Source organism: Oncorhynchus masou, chromosome 22 (genome assembly GCF_036934945.1).
Source record: "Oncorhynchus masou masou isolate Uvic2021 chromosome 22, UVic_Omas_1.1, whole genome shotgun sequence".
NCBI classification, from domain to species: domain Eukaryota; kingdom Metazoa; phylum Chordata; class Actinopteri; order Salmoniformes; family Salmonidae; genus Oncorhynchus; species Oncorhynchus masou.
The window spans coordinates 23,044,425-23,057,892 of NC_088233.1; the positions used below are offsets into that span (position 1 = coordinate 23,044,425).

The 13,468-nt window shown below is 42.6% G+C and overlaps 1 long non-coding RNA gene across 1 annotated transcript in view; it reads right to left on the reverse strand.

Moving 5' to 3' along the window:
* Positions 1 to 3,773: 3,773 nt before the first annotated feature.
* Positions 3,774 to 13,468, reverse strand: part of LOC135508676 (uncharacterized) — a 242,342-nt gene continuing 232,647 nt past the window's right edge. The window contains exon 3 of the long non-coding RNA XR_010450837.1: positions 3,774 to 3,858. This is a non-coding gene — a long non-coding RNA (uncharacterized LOC135508676). The remainder of the gene's footprint in view (positions 3,859 to 13,468) is intronic.

Genomic DNA, 13,468 nt, shown 5'->3' on the forward strand with positions numbered 1-13,468 from the left:
CTACCAACAGACTCATCTTGTCTCCTCTTTTTATCTTTGGTTGACCCAAAACAACAAACATGGTGGTGTGCACAAACTACCCATTGTCCGATTACTTTTGGTTTTTAGAAAGTGTTTTACTCAATTATTTCAATCAATGGTGTGCTCATCCGTGATGTGATGAATTGTAAATAGTAATTTCTATTAGCTAGTTAATTATGGTTTATGTCAGCCGTGAGTTAGCTAAATATGACCGCTTGTGTTAGGTCAATCTTTCCTCAGTTAGTGCTAGGACAAATGTAACCTTGTCCAAAAGTTGACTCAAGTTTGCCAAATAGCACCAGGAAGAAACTGGATGATCCTCAAGACTCTTGGAAGAATATTCTATGGACATGGTGGGACCCATTCATAGCAAAACCAGTTATTGAGTGTATGGGGGCAATTACAGAGGCATTGGGTGTTGCATAACTTTGTTTATGAAATAAATATGTAATTGTTGTGTTATTTGTTCACTCAGATGGCCTTAATCTATTATTAAGTGTATGTTGAAGATTATATTAACAGTATCAAAAATATACAAAAGTAGAGAATATTAAAAAGGGGGCAAATACTTTTTCACAGGACTGTAGGTCTGAGCCTCAGCAGAAAAACCAGGTCTGAACGCTAGTGTTCTCTCTCTCTCTCTCTCTCTCTCTAAACCTCATGTCTTTGGCCTCTGCTTACACTCTGTTTATGCAATAAAATAAGGAAGAGAACACTGCCCCTACATAAATCTGTAAACTGCAATTAAGCTACATTTCACGTTTATTTCCAAATGGCTTCCTTGCTCCAGACTATGTGAAAAGGTCTCAGAAAGCTCCAGTCTAAAATGATCACACATTTTGGTCAGGAAGCCAAGAGCTCAGCTCTTCTCTTTGACTGTAATCTCCCAGGGTCTGTGGATGGGGGATAACAAAGACCTGGTGGATGATGGACAAACATTATAACAGTGATGACCTAGGACCAGAATTATGTTGTCGCTTCCTCGCCCATACTACATCAAAGCATGATGAAATTAAACAATCCACATCTGCGATTCTGCTTCCTAACATAGTCGAGACCGAACAATGTTTTTTCAAAACAAATATTTTTTCAGGTTTTGTGGCAATGTTTACTGAAAATGTCAGTGAAATGTCAATCTCACTGTATAAAAGTGTACAGGGAGACAATAGGAAGTGTGTCAAGCACCTGGGGCGGTGTGTTGGCCATGATGAGGTTCATGCCATAGTAATATAATTCTCATATGAGTACACTCAATATGGCTGGCAGTCCACCCACCACAGACCCATTGACATGAATATCCATTCTAGGAATTCCATTGTTATGGTTGATACTGCTCAAAAACCAGAGAGAAAACTGTCGACCAGTTTTTCAGGAAGATTGGATTCCAGGCTACAAATCGACAAAAGTATCCCATTGGTTTGGTGCTTTATGATAGCCTTCTAAGCCAGTGGTCAACCTGCAAGCAGAGAAAAAGCAGCCAACGCACCCCACTCTCCCTCTCTCAACCTCACAGTCCGTCCTACTCTCCTGCTGTACCTTTCTCCACCTCTCATTCTCCATATCAGTCTCTCCCTCTACCCATCTCTCTGCCTTCATCTCTCCCTCAGCCAGTCATGTGTTTACACACTAGCGGGTTAAGTGACAGGGCTGTAATCGGAAGTCTACGACTGTGTCATTTGGAAGAATGTTGTCTTTTCCTGGGAGCTTGCTGGTCAAAAGGAGAAAAAACAGATTTACATCTCTACAGCGGCAGGCCAGAGTGTCAACTCTACATTATCCTCTAGTCTGACCCTATTTTCTGTGATCTGATTGGGTTGTGAACATGTTGGGGATGTAGACAGAGACACAGGGCTTTATTTTCGGCTGCCGATAAGCTAGTGCACATGTCAAAAGCATGCTCGTTAGCAATTTCAACCTGTTAAAGCCGCCGCTCTGCTATTTTCCAACCATTGTGCCAGGAAGGATCATTTACCTGTCTCATATGAACTCACTTGCACTGAGGTGGGAGGGGTGGCAATATCTGAGGTGTGTCCTTAAAAACATGCACTGAAGTACCAATTTCAGGCAGTGCTGGTGGGGATATTTAAGACCAACCAAAAGCTGGTGTAAGCGGCGGCGCAGTTGGTTATGACATGGATTTTGCCAGGCACTATTTAATAAAATAAAATAAAATTCAAATCAGATTTTATTTGTCATGTGCCAAATACAACAGGTGCAGACCTCACCGTGAAATGCTTACTTACAAGCCCTTAACCAACCATGCAGTTTTAATTAAATAGAGTGAAGAAAATATTTACTAAAAAAGGTAACACAAAGTAACAATAATGAGGCTATATACAGGGAGTCAATGTGAGGGATACAGGTTAGTCGAGGTCATTTGTACATAGATAATAAATAATAAACAGCAAGTACCAGAAGTGTAAACATATGGGGGGGGGTCAACGCAAATAGTCCGGATGGCCATTTGATTAATTGTTCAGCAGTCTTATGGCTTGGGGGTTGAAGCTGTTAAGGAGCCTTTAGGACCTAGACTTCGGGCTCCGGTACCACTTTTTGGGCCTTCCTCTAACACCACCTAGTATATGTAGGTATATGTATATGTAGATGGCAGGAAGCTTGGCCCCAGTGATGTACTGGCCTGTACGCACAACCCTCTGTAGCGCCTTACGGTCAGATGCCGAGCAGGCGGTGATGCAACCGGTCAGGATGCTCTCGATGGGGCAGCTGTAGAACTTTGAGGATCTGGGGACACATGCCAAATCTTTCAGTCTTTTGGGGGGAAAAGGCGTTGTCGTGCCCTCTTCATTACTTTCTTGGTGCGTGTGGACCATGTTAGTTTGTTGGTGATGTGGACACCAAGGAACTTGAAACTCTAGGCTTAAATAGGGTTACTGTATGCTCTTTAATAAACTTGGCCTATCTTAAATGGATAGGACAAACACTCTCCTGCCAGAGTTTATGCCAATGCAACATCGAACACTGTAAATACACAACTTAAAGCAACAACATAAAAAGCTTCTGAGCAGGTTGGCCAGTGAGTGGTCAAGCACTGATCGCACCTACAAATTATTCATTCACAGAAATCCTGCCTCTTTAAGCTAATGTTAGGTGTTGCGCCCATAATTCCCACTGTCAAAATAGCAAAAATATGTCTTACACACCCACACAGATTTACGTTTGCTTTAAGTTTGTTAAATTAGAGCCCACAGAGACTAACGTCTGTTCAATGTCCAAGCGGTAAATTTCTGTGTAAAAAAAACTATGTAATTTGGAAGGATTCCCCTGAGATCATTGGAGGTAGGCATCCCTGCTAGACACGCCATTTTCACACTACTGTGAAACTAAACTCAGATGGCTCTGAAATTCTCTTTTCACATTGTCCTTTCCAAGCAGTACAGCATGCTTTGGCTTGTTTTGGTTTGGTTCAGTAGCGTAAAAAGCCCTCTAGAATCCCCCAAAACAACTTTCATTGTGTAGAAAGTCATTGTAATCATACACTGAGTATAACAAACATTAGGAACACCGTCCTAATTTTGAGTTGCACCCCCTCTCCTTTATGCCCTCAGAAAAGCCTCAATTCATCGGGGCATGGACTCTACAAGGTGTCGAAAGCATTCCACAGGGAGGCTGGCCCATGTTGACTGGATGTCCTTTGGGCCGTGGATCATTCTTGATACACACAGGAAACTGTTGAGCAGCTTTGTAGTTCTTGACACAAACCGGTGTGCTTGCCACCTACTACCAATCTGTCATTTCAACTACCTGGACATGACACTTTGTTGTGCTTACCTCTGGTGGCTCCACTAGGTCACTCAGCCTCCTCACAGCTGATCAAACCTGGAAACAAAAGAGAGAAACTCCATAATCACATTTAACGATTCTGGAGGATGAAATCAAAGGATAAACATTATGAGAAGCGCTAGTAAAAAAAATGTCTCTCTCTCTGACATTGGATCCGATCACTTTTTCCTCTTTGAAATTGGGGAGAATAAAAAATAACAACCAGAATAACATCCAGGACATAATTAGTTAACTTCCCTTTCAATCTACTTTTATTAGTGCTTTATTTATTCCCTTACGATGTTTACTGTTTAATCTGAATTAGAAATACAAGAAGAACTTTGCCTCCCACAGGCTGCGTCTTACACCTCCCAGAAAATAATTACGAGAGCGGAGTGGACTGGACTATCTTATCGCTTGTAGAGGGGAGTGAGGGGAGGGGAGGAATGCATTTACAGCTAAACCTGGGCATGAAATAGTGAACTACCACAACTAAGGGCTAAGACATGTTATGCCCTTGTCCATGTGGATATAATATCCAGCTCAGACAATTGTACAGCAGATATATAGAGATAAGTATAAGGAAAGTCAGACAGACAGACAGACAAACAGACAGGGTCAGCTGCCCCAGCACCATGCCCTTCAGAAAAATCCTACTCATAGACAGAAAGACAGACATACACAGCTAATCCCACACAGGTTCAAAGCTTGACTATACCACACCGTACATGTGGCACAAACCTGGGCATGGCTGAGGAGAGAGAAAACGAGAAAGACTGAGAGGGAGGGCAAGATGGAAGGAGAGAGAGAGGGGGAAAAGAGAGAAGGGTGAACCTAGGAGGCAGTTGTGTTTGCATGCTGGCATTTTGCTCTACATATTCAACATCTGTGTCTGAGTGTGCATCTGTCTACTTGGCCATCTGTCTGTCTATGTGTCATGTTTGTGCGTGAGAGTGTGTTTGTCTGTATCTATGTCGGTGTCAAGTGTGTTTGGGTGGGTATGAGTCAGTCGGTCTGTAACTATGTCTCAATTAAGTGCATGTGTTGGATTCCTCCAGCAGTAAACAGCTGTGGATGAGCTAAGCCCCTGTGAGGTGAGAGGAGTCGTCTGATGAACAGGTGAGAGGACCCCCCCCCCCCCCCACACACACACACACACACACACACACACACACCAGACCCAGACACTGGGAAAGGTCATAGTCAGCCGGCAGAGTTAGCTAGCTCTTGACTCATCCTGATCTATCATACTTTACCCCAGCCATTCCAGAGCTCATAATCACACAACACATCAACCCAGTGAGTCAGACCACACCCACACACAGATTAAGACTCAATCAAAAGCAGACACAAACAGAAATATAGGATGGGATACAGTCAAATTGCACACACTTCCACATACTGATCTTCATCAAAGGCACACCCTATGAATCAGTGTACACACTCTCACAAACATACTGTATACAGGTGCAAACTCTTAGTAGATGCACACTTACATGCAGTGTGATAACGTAAACATAAACACATGCAAACTCAAATACTGTGCACAAACATGCTCCAGTGTGGTAAGGATTTGCTATTTTCTAGACCTTAACTGGAACCTCCATCAGACGCTAGCCAGCTAATTAGCGACTAGCTTTTTAGTCATTGTTAGCCACTGCTAGCGGTCTTTACCTTTAGCTCAGACTCCAGTTGCTTTAGCCCAGATGGCCTGGATAAAACGTGCCAGGCTGCTCAGCACGACATCAGCCCTGAGCATATCGGACTGCCTTTTTCCCCCACTACATCACCGGATTCCTTCCGCAACCTCTTGTCCATTACACCGGATCTTCGCAGCTCGCTAGTTGCTACAGAGTGGCTATTGATGATAACACCTTGTCCAAAAGCTTGCGCCAGCTAGCATTGAGTTAGCCTCAAGCTAGGCCCATTTCCAGTTAGCAAATGAACTACACCAACTACAATACCTCTCTGACCAATTGGCGTGGACCCTTTGTCGACATGGAGCCCCGCCGATCCATCACTACTGGTCTGCCTGTCTGCTGACGTAATTCGATCGATGTGCTCTAAAACAGCCTCTGCGTCATGGATGTTTGTTGTTGATCCATCTGCTAGCCCCAGCCTGCTAGCTTCCTGAACGCTGTGTCTCCCGCTCGTCTTGCGACTACCGAATGGCTCTCTTTCATCTTTGCTGCTCATTGGACCCAATGATCACTCAGCTACACAGCTGATGCCTGCTGGACTGTTCATTAACACGGTACTTCATTTTGTTTATCTGTCGGCTGCAGCCTCAAACTCAGGCCCTGTGTGTAGCTAACTGACCCTCTTTCCCCATTCATCACCATTTACCTGTTGTTGTTGTCCTAGATGTTTACCCTTTGTTGTCTCACCTGTTATTGTCTTAGCTCTCCCAATCAACACCTGTGATAGCTTTATGCCTTTCTCCAATGTCAATATGCCTTGTATACTGTTTAGGGCAGCTTTCATTGTTTTATTTTACTGCGGAGCCCCTAGTCCTGCTCAACATGCCTCAGATAACCCCTTGTCCCACCCCCCATACATGCGGAGACCACACCTAGCTTAACTGGCGCCTCCAAAGATGAAACCTCTCTCATCGATCATCACTCAATGCCTAGATTTACCCCAACTGTACTTGCACCCTACCATACCCTTGTCTGTACACTATGCCCTGAATCTATTCTACCACGCCCAGAAATCTGCTCCTTTTATTCTCTGTTCCCAAAGCACTAGACAACCAGTTCTTATAGCCTTTAGCTGTACCCTCATCCTACTCCTCCTCTGTTCCTCTAGTGATGTAGAGGTTAACCCAGGCCCTGTGTGTCCCCAGTCCCCATTTGTTTACTTCTACAACTGCAAAAGCCTTGGGTTCATGCATGTTAACATCAGAAGCCTCCTCCCTACGTTTGCTTTATTCACTGCTTTAGCACATTCCGCAAACCCGGATGTCCTAGCCGTGTCTGAATCCAGGCTTACGAGGCCACCAAAAAATCTGAAATTTCCATCCCCAATTACAACATTTTCCATCAAGACAGAACTGCTAAAGGGGGCAGAATTGCAATCTACTATAGATAGCCTGCAGAGTTCTGTTATACTATCCAGGTCTTACCAAAATAGTTTGAGCTTCTACTTCTAAAAATCCACCTTTCCAGAAATACGTCTCTCACTGTTGCCACTTGCTATAGACCCCGCTCAGCTCCCAGCTGTGCCCTGGACACCATATGTGAATTGATTGTCCCCATCTATCGTCAGAGTTCGTACTGCTAGGTGACCTAAATTGGGATATGTTTAACACCACGGCCGTCCTACAATCTAAGCTAGATGCCCTCAATCTCACACAAATTATCAAGGAACCTACCAGGTACAACCCCAAATCCGTAAACATGGGCACCCTCATAGATATCTTCCTGACCAACTTGCCCTCTAATTACACCTCTGCTGTTTTCAAACTGGATCTCTGCAATCACTGCCTCATTTCCTGCGTCTGTTATGGGTGCGCGGTCAAATGATCATCACTGTCAAGCGCTCCCTAAAACACTTCTGCGAGCAGGCCTTTCTTATCGACCTGGCCCGGGTATCCTGGAAGGATATTGACCTCATCCCATCAGTAGAGGATGCCTGGTTGTTCTTTTAAAGTTATTTCCTCACCATCTTAAATAAGCATAAAAAGTATTTAGTCAGCCACCAATTGTGCCAGTTCTCCCACTTAAAAATATGTGAGAGGCCTGTAATTTTCATCATAGGTACAATATGACAGACAAAAGGAGAAAAAAAAACAGAAAATCACATTGTAGGCTTTTTAATGAATTTATTTGCAAATTATGGTGGAAAATAAGTATTTGGTCAATAAAAAAAGTTTATCTCAATACTTTGTTATATGCCCTTTGTTGGCAATGACGGAGGTCAAACGTTTTCTGTAAATCTTCACAAGGTTTTCACACACTGTTGCTGGTATTTTGGCCCATTCCTCCATGCAGATCTCCTCTCGAGCAGTGATGTTTTGGGGCTGTTGCTGGGCAGTGTTCCAGCAAAGAGCCCGGATCTCAATCCCATTTAGCACGTCTGGACCTGTTGGATCGGAGGGTGAGGGCTAGGGCCATTCCCCCCAGAAATGTCCGGGAATTTGCAGGTGTCTTGGTGGAAGAATGGAGTAACATCTCACAGCAAGAACTGGCAAATCTGGTGCAGTCCATGAGGAGTAGATGCACTGCAGTACTTAATGCAGCTGGTGGCCACACCAGATACTGACTGTTAATTTTGACCCCCCCATTATTCCCTTTCTGTTAGTCACACCTCTGTGGAACTTGTTCAGTTTATGTCTCAGTTGTTGAATCTTGTTATATTCATACAAATATCTACACATGTTAAGTTTGCGAAAATGAACGCAGTTGACAGTGAGAGGACATTTATTTTTTTGCTAAGTTTATATCATGGCACATTGAAGCTGTTCTGGATCGTGGTGGCCCATTGCTCTATTAAGACACTTGATGTTGGTGTTACCGTTATTTTGGCAGTTACTGTATGTACATTTTGTTAAAATGAACTCTGTGTTGATTTAACACTGCAAAATGTACTGTGTAGATACTGTAAACATCTGTAAACATATGCTCACTGAATCATAAATACAGAAACAAAACATTTTCTCTGAAATAATTTCACACACAAACACACACAAAAGTTCAGACACTCAGACAGAGACAGTGAGACGTGACATGGTTTTGTTTTGTTATAGCCAGCCCATCTTCCACATCTGTGCCACATAATGTATCTCATACCAAAGATTCCTCCTGAACTATAATCATTGTAAAGACAAAGTAAATCAATGGTCAGTGATGATCACACAGACAAGTTGTTTTATATACAGTGCCTTGCGAAAGTATTCGGCCCCCTTGAACTTTGCGACCTTTTGCCACATTTCAGGCTTCAAACATAAAAATATAAAACTGTATTTTTTTGTGAAGAATCAACAACAAGTGGGACACAATCATGAAGTGGAACGACATTTATTGGATATTTCAAACTTTTTTAACAAATCAAAAACTGAAAAATTGGGCGTGCAAAATTATTCAGCCACCTTAAGTTAATACTTTGTAGCGCCACCTTTTGCTGCGATTACAGCTGCAAGTCGCTTGGGGTATGTCTCTATCAGTTTTGCACATCGAGAGACTGAAATTTTTTCCCATTCCTCCTTGCAAAACAGCTCGAGCTCAGTGAGGTTGGATGGAGAGCATTTGTGAACAGCAGTTTTCAGTTCTTTCCACAGATTCTCGATTGGATTCAGGTCTGGACTTTGACTTGGCCATTCTAACACCTGGATATGTTTATTTTTGAACCATTCCATTGTAGATTTTGCTTTATGTTTTGGATCATTGTCTTGTTGGAAGACAAATCTCCGTCCCAGTCTCAGGTCTTTTGCAGACTCCATCAGGTTCTTCCAGAATGGTCCTGTATTTGGCTCCATCCATCTTCTCATCAATTTTAACCATCTTCCCTGTCCCTGCTGAAGAAAAGCAGGCCCTAACCATGATGCTGCCACCACCATGTTTAACAGTGAGGATGGTGTGGTGTGGTTGATGAGCTGTGTTGCTTTTACGCCAAACATAACGTATTGCATTGTTGCCAAAAAGTTCAATTTTGGTTTCATCTGACCAGAGTACCTTCTTCCACATGTTTGTGTCTCCCAGGTGGCTTGTGGCAAACTTTAAACAACACTTTTTATGGATGTCTTTAAGAAATGGCTTTCTTCTTGCCACTCTTCCATAAAGGCCAGATTTGTGCAATATACAACTGATTGTTGTCCTGTGGACAGAGTCTCCCACCTCAGCTGTAGATCTCTGCAGTTCATCCAGAGTGATCATGGGCCTCTTGGCTGCATCTCTGATCAGTCTTCTCCTTGTATGAGCTGAAAGTTTAGAGGGACGGCCAGGTCTTAGTAGATTTGCAGTGGTCTGATACTCCTTCCATTTCAATATTATCGCTTGCACAGTGCTCCTTGGGATGTTTAAAGCTTGGGAAATATTTTTGTATCCAAATTTGGCTTTAAACTTCTTCACAACAGTTTCTCGGACCTGCCTGGTGTGTTCCTTGTTCTTCATGATGCTCTCTGCGCTTTTAACGGACCTCTGAGACTATCACAGTGCAGGTGCATTTATACGGAGACTTGATTACACACAGGTGGATTGTATTTATCATCATTAGTCATTTAGTTCAACATTGGATCATTCAGAGATCCTCACTGAACTTCTGGAGAGAGTTTGCTGCACTGAAAGTAAAGGGGCTGAATAATTTTGCACGCCCAATTTTTCAGTTTTTGATTTGTTAAAAAAGTTTGAAATATCCAATAAATGTCGTTCCACTTCATGATTGTGTCCCACTTGTTGTTGATTGTTCACAACAAAATACAGTTTTATATCTTTATGTTTGAAGCCTGAAATGTGGCAAAAGGTCGCAAAGTTCAAGGGGGCCGAATACTTTCGCAAGGCACTGTATATTTACTCATGAGGCAGAAGCTGGTGTATATTTAATACAATACATGTGTACAGTATGTCTAAAAGTGACAAATTGAAACAGAGAAAATGTCAAACTATGTACCAGCTTTTGTACATATGTGTGAGACTGTTCTCATACATGTGCTTCCAATATGTGTCTATTTGAGTGTGTGTGTGTGTGTGTGTGTGTGTGTGTGTGTGTGTGTGTGTGTGTGTGTGTGTGTGTGTGTGTGCGTGCGCGTGAGTGTGCGTGTGAGTGTGCGTGTGTGTGTGTGTGTGTGTGTGTGTGTGTGTGTGTGTGTGTGTGTGTGTGCGTGCGTGTGAGTGTGAGTGTGAGTGTGCGTGTGTGCGTGTGCGTGTGTGCGTGTGTGTGTGTGTGTGTGTGTGTGTGTGTGTGTGCGTGTGTGTGTGAGTGTGTGTGTGTGTGTGTGTGTGTGTGTATATTTGTATGTGTGCATCATTCCACTGCACTCAGCTTAACACTAGGTGTGGAGAGGCCTGAAATGTGTGAGGGTAAACATGGAAGGCCTAGCACTGCTGAATTCCTGCCTTCACTCTGCTGTGTGTATGTGTGTGTATTTTCATTGTGAAGGCCAAACGGTGCCACAGTGAATCTAAAAAGGCTGTAAGTTCAGCTGTGACTTCAGAGGAGTCAGCAGTTCACTGTGGGTGAGTGAGTGTTTGTTCGTGGGTGTGCGCACATGCATTTGTGCATGTATGTGCATGTATGTGTGTATGCGCACCCCATGTGCATGTGTGTGTGGCTGATGTTCACTTTCACCCTTCAGTGAAAGGAGCAGCTTAATGTGCACATAAAATCTCCATTATATATCCTTGTCTGAGTTGATGAGTCTGGCTCTTTGATAAGCCGGCTCTGTGCTTTTTACTGAGTACAAATTGGATCTATTTGGCGAGAGAGAAATGCTGATCTGCTTTATTCAAACTCAACACTAACTTTTTCCTCTTCAGATCTTAGTCTTATCTTAAGAGCAAAACTGTGTGTGCATGTGTGTGTTCAAATGTGCACGCTTGTGTATTATTTGAGTTTGTGTGCATCTGCCCATGTGTGTGTTCCTCTGTGTGTGTGGTTATTTATTTGTGTGTGCATGCAGGTGTGTGTGTCTAGCAAGAAGTCTCCTTGCAGAGGATGTTTGTTCAAGCATCTCCCACGGTTCTAATTAGAACAAAATGTCAAAGAAGGAGAGAGAATAAAAAGAGAGAGTGAGGGAGAGAGAAAGAAAGAAAAAGAAAAAAACAGAGAAAATTGTAAGGACGACTCCAACAGACTGACTGAATAAATACATCAACCACACCAGGACATGAAAGAAAAACGATCCCTCAGCCTGGACATCACATGTAAACCAAAACAAACTTAACAGACTTTAATTTCTTTACTCACTTCATCCACCCTCAGTTCCTCAATCACAAACACCCTCACTCTCCACTCCCATACACAGCACCAAAGTCAACTATGTACATACACTTCCACCACCACATCACACAAACACACACACACCCCCACACAGGCACACACACGCCCACCAGAAACTCTATCACCACAATATGATTCCTTCCACAATACAAGCACTATCACTCACACAGTCCGTCTGCACCCCACAGTTTCATAACCCATCATCCCACTCTTAACAAATGGGGACATTTGACCAGTAAATAACTCCAGATTTGTTTGACTCACAAGGCATGGTTATTGTAAACCTCTCAAATCAACCATTGTTGAATCACAGTCTGCAGACCAGAGTGTTTTAATAGGTTTCCCAAAGGCATGATCTGGCTGTGGCCTTTATGTTACAGTTCATACTGTTACTTACTGCTGTCTGTCAGTGATCAGAGATAGGTCCAGTGATGGAAAAAGTACTCAATTGTCGTACCTGAGTAAAAGTAAAGGTACCTTAATAGAAAATGACTCAAGTAAAAGTGAAAGTCACCCAGTAAAATACTACTTAAGTAAAAATCGAAAGGTATCTGGTTTTAAATGTACTTAAATAAATGATTTTGTTTTTAAAGTACTCAATTGTCATACTTGAGTAAGGAGTACAAGGAGTAAAAGGTACACATCAAATTCCTAAGCAAACCAGACGGCACAATTAAACATTTTATTTATTTACAGACAGACAGGGGCTCACTCCAACACTCAGACATAATTTACAAATTCAGTATTTGTTGTGTTTAGTGAGTCCGCCAGAACACGTTATATATATAGGTGCGTGAACTGGACTATATTGATGTCCTACCTGAGCATTTGAAATGTTTTGCGTGTCAGGGAAAATGTATGGAGAAAAAAGTACATATTTTCTTTAGGAAAGTAGTGGAGTAAAGGTAAAAGTTACTTAAGTACATTTAAAACCAGATACCCTTAGACTAAGTAGTACATCAAAGTATTTTTACTTAAATACTTTACACCACTGGGTAAGTCACTAGCTCTTGAGGATGATAAGGGTGGGATGCACTCCAAGAAAAATGCCAGAATATTATTTATTGTAATCAGAAATCATAATGTTAAACAAAAACAGTGCGTGCCCAAAGTTTCAGATAGATGCCTTAGTCAAGAGCTTGGAATATACTGATATTTTTCTTGGAGTATGTCCAATCCTTATCATTGATCAGGTAATCCTATACTTTTTGTGGACAGCATACTTTTACGACCAAGGCTTCGCCCCCAAATTGCACCCTATTCCATATACAGTTACCTACTTTTGATCAGAGCCCTATGAAACTCTCCAAAAATCACAGCTTTTACCTCCCCCCTTCTAATCCACTGGTTCATTTCATGGCGGGTGGGACACAATGATAATCCTCCCAGGTGATGCCAACCTCACTTCCCTCTAATATCACCCCGGTAAATGTTCACACATGTATTATGTTACGTTTTCACTTAGTCTGATGACCTTGCTTTTCTACACATCCCGGCCAGCGCATGCTATGCCAGCACATGCCAGTCACTATGAGTTTCTACTTAAAAGCGTAAATCAAAAACAAAAAAGAACTCTAAATACTTCCAGGAGGGACTAATAATATATGTATTGTTCAAACTCCTCCGCAGCGCTCGTGGGATTTTCTGACCTACTGCAGTGCTCCCAAACACATTTTAACTCTCACAGCCCCAGCAGTACACAGCTAGCTACAGCTAATAAGCCTCACAGGCT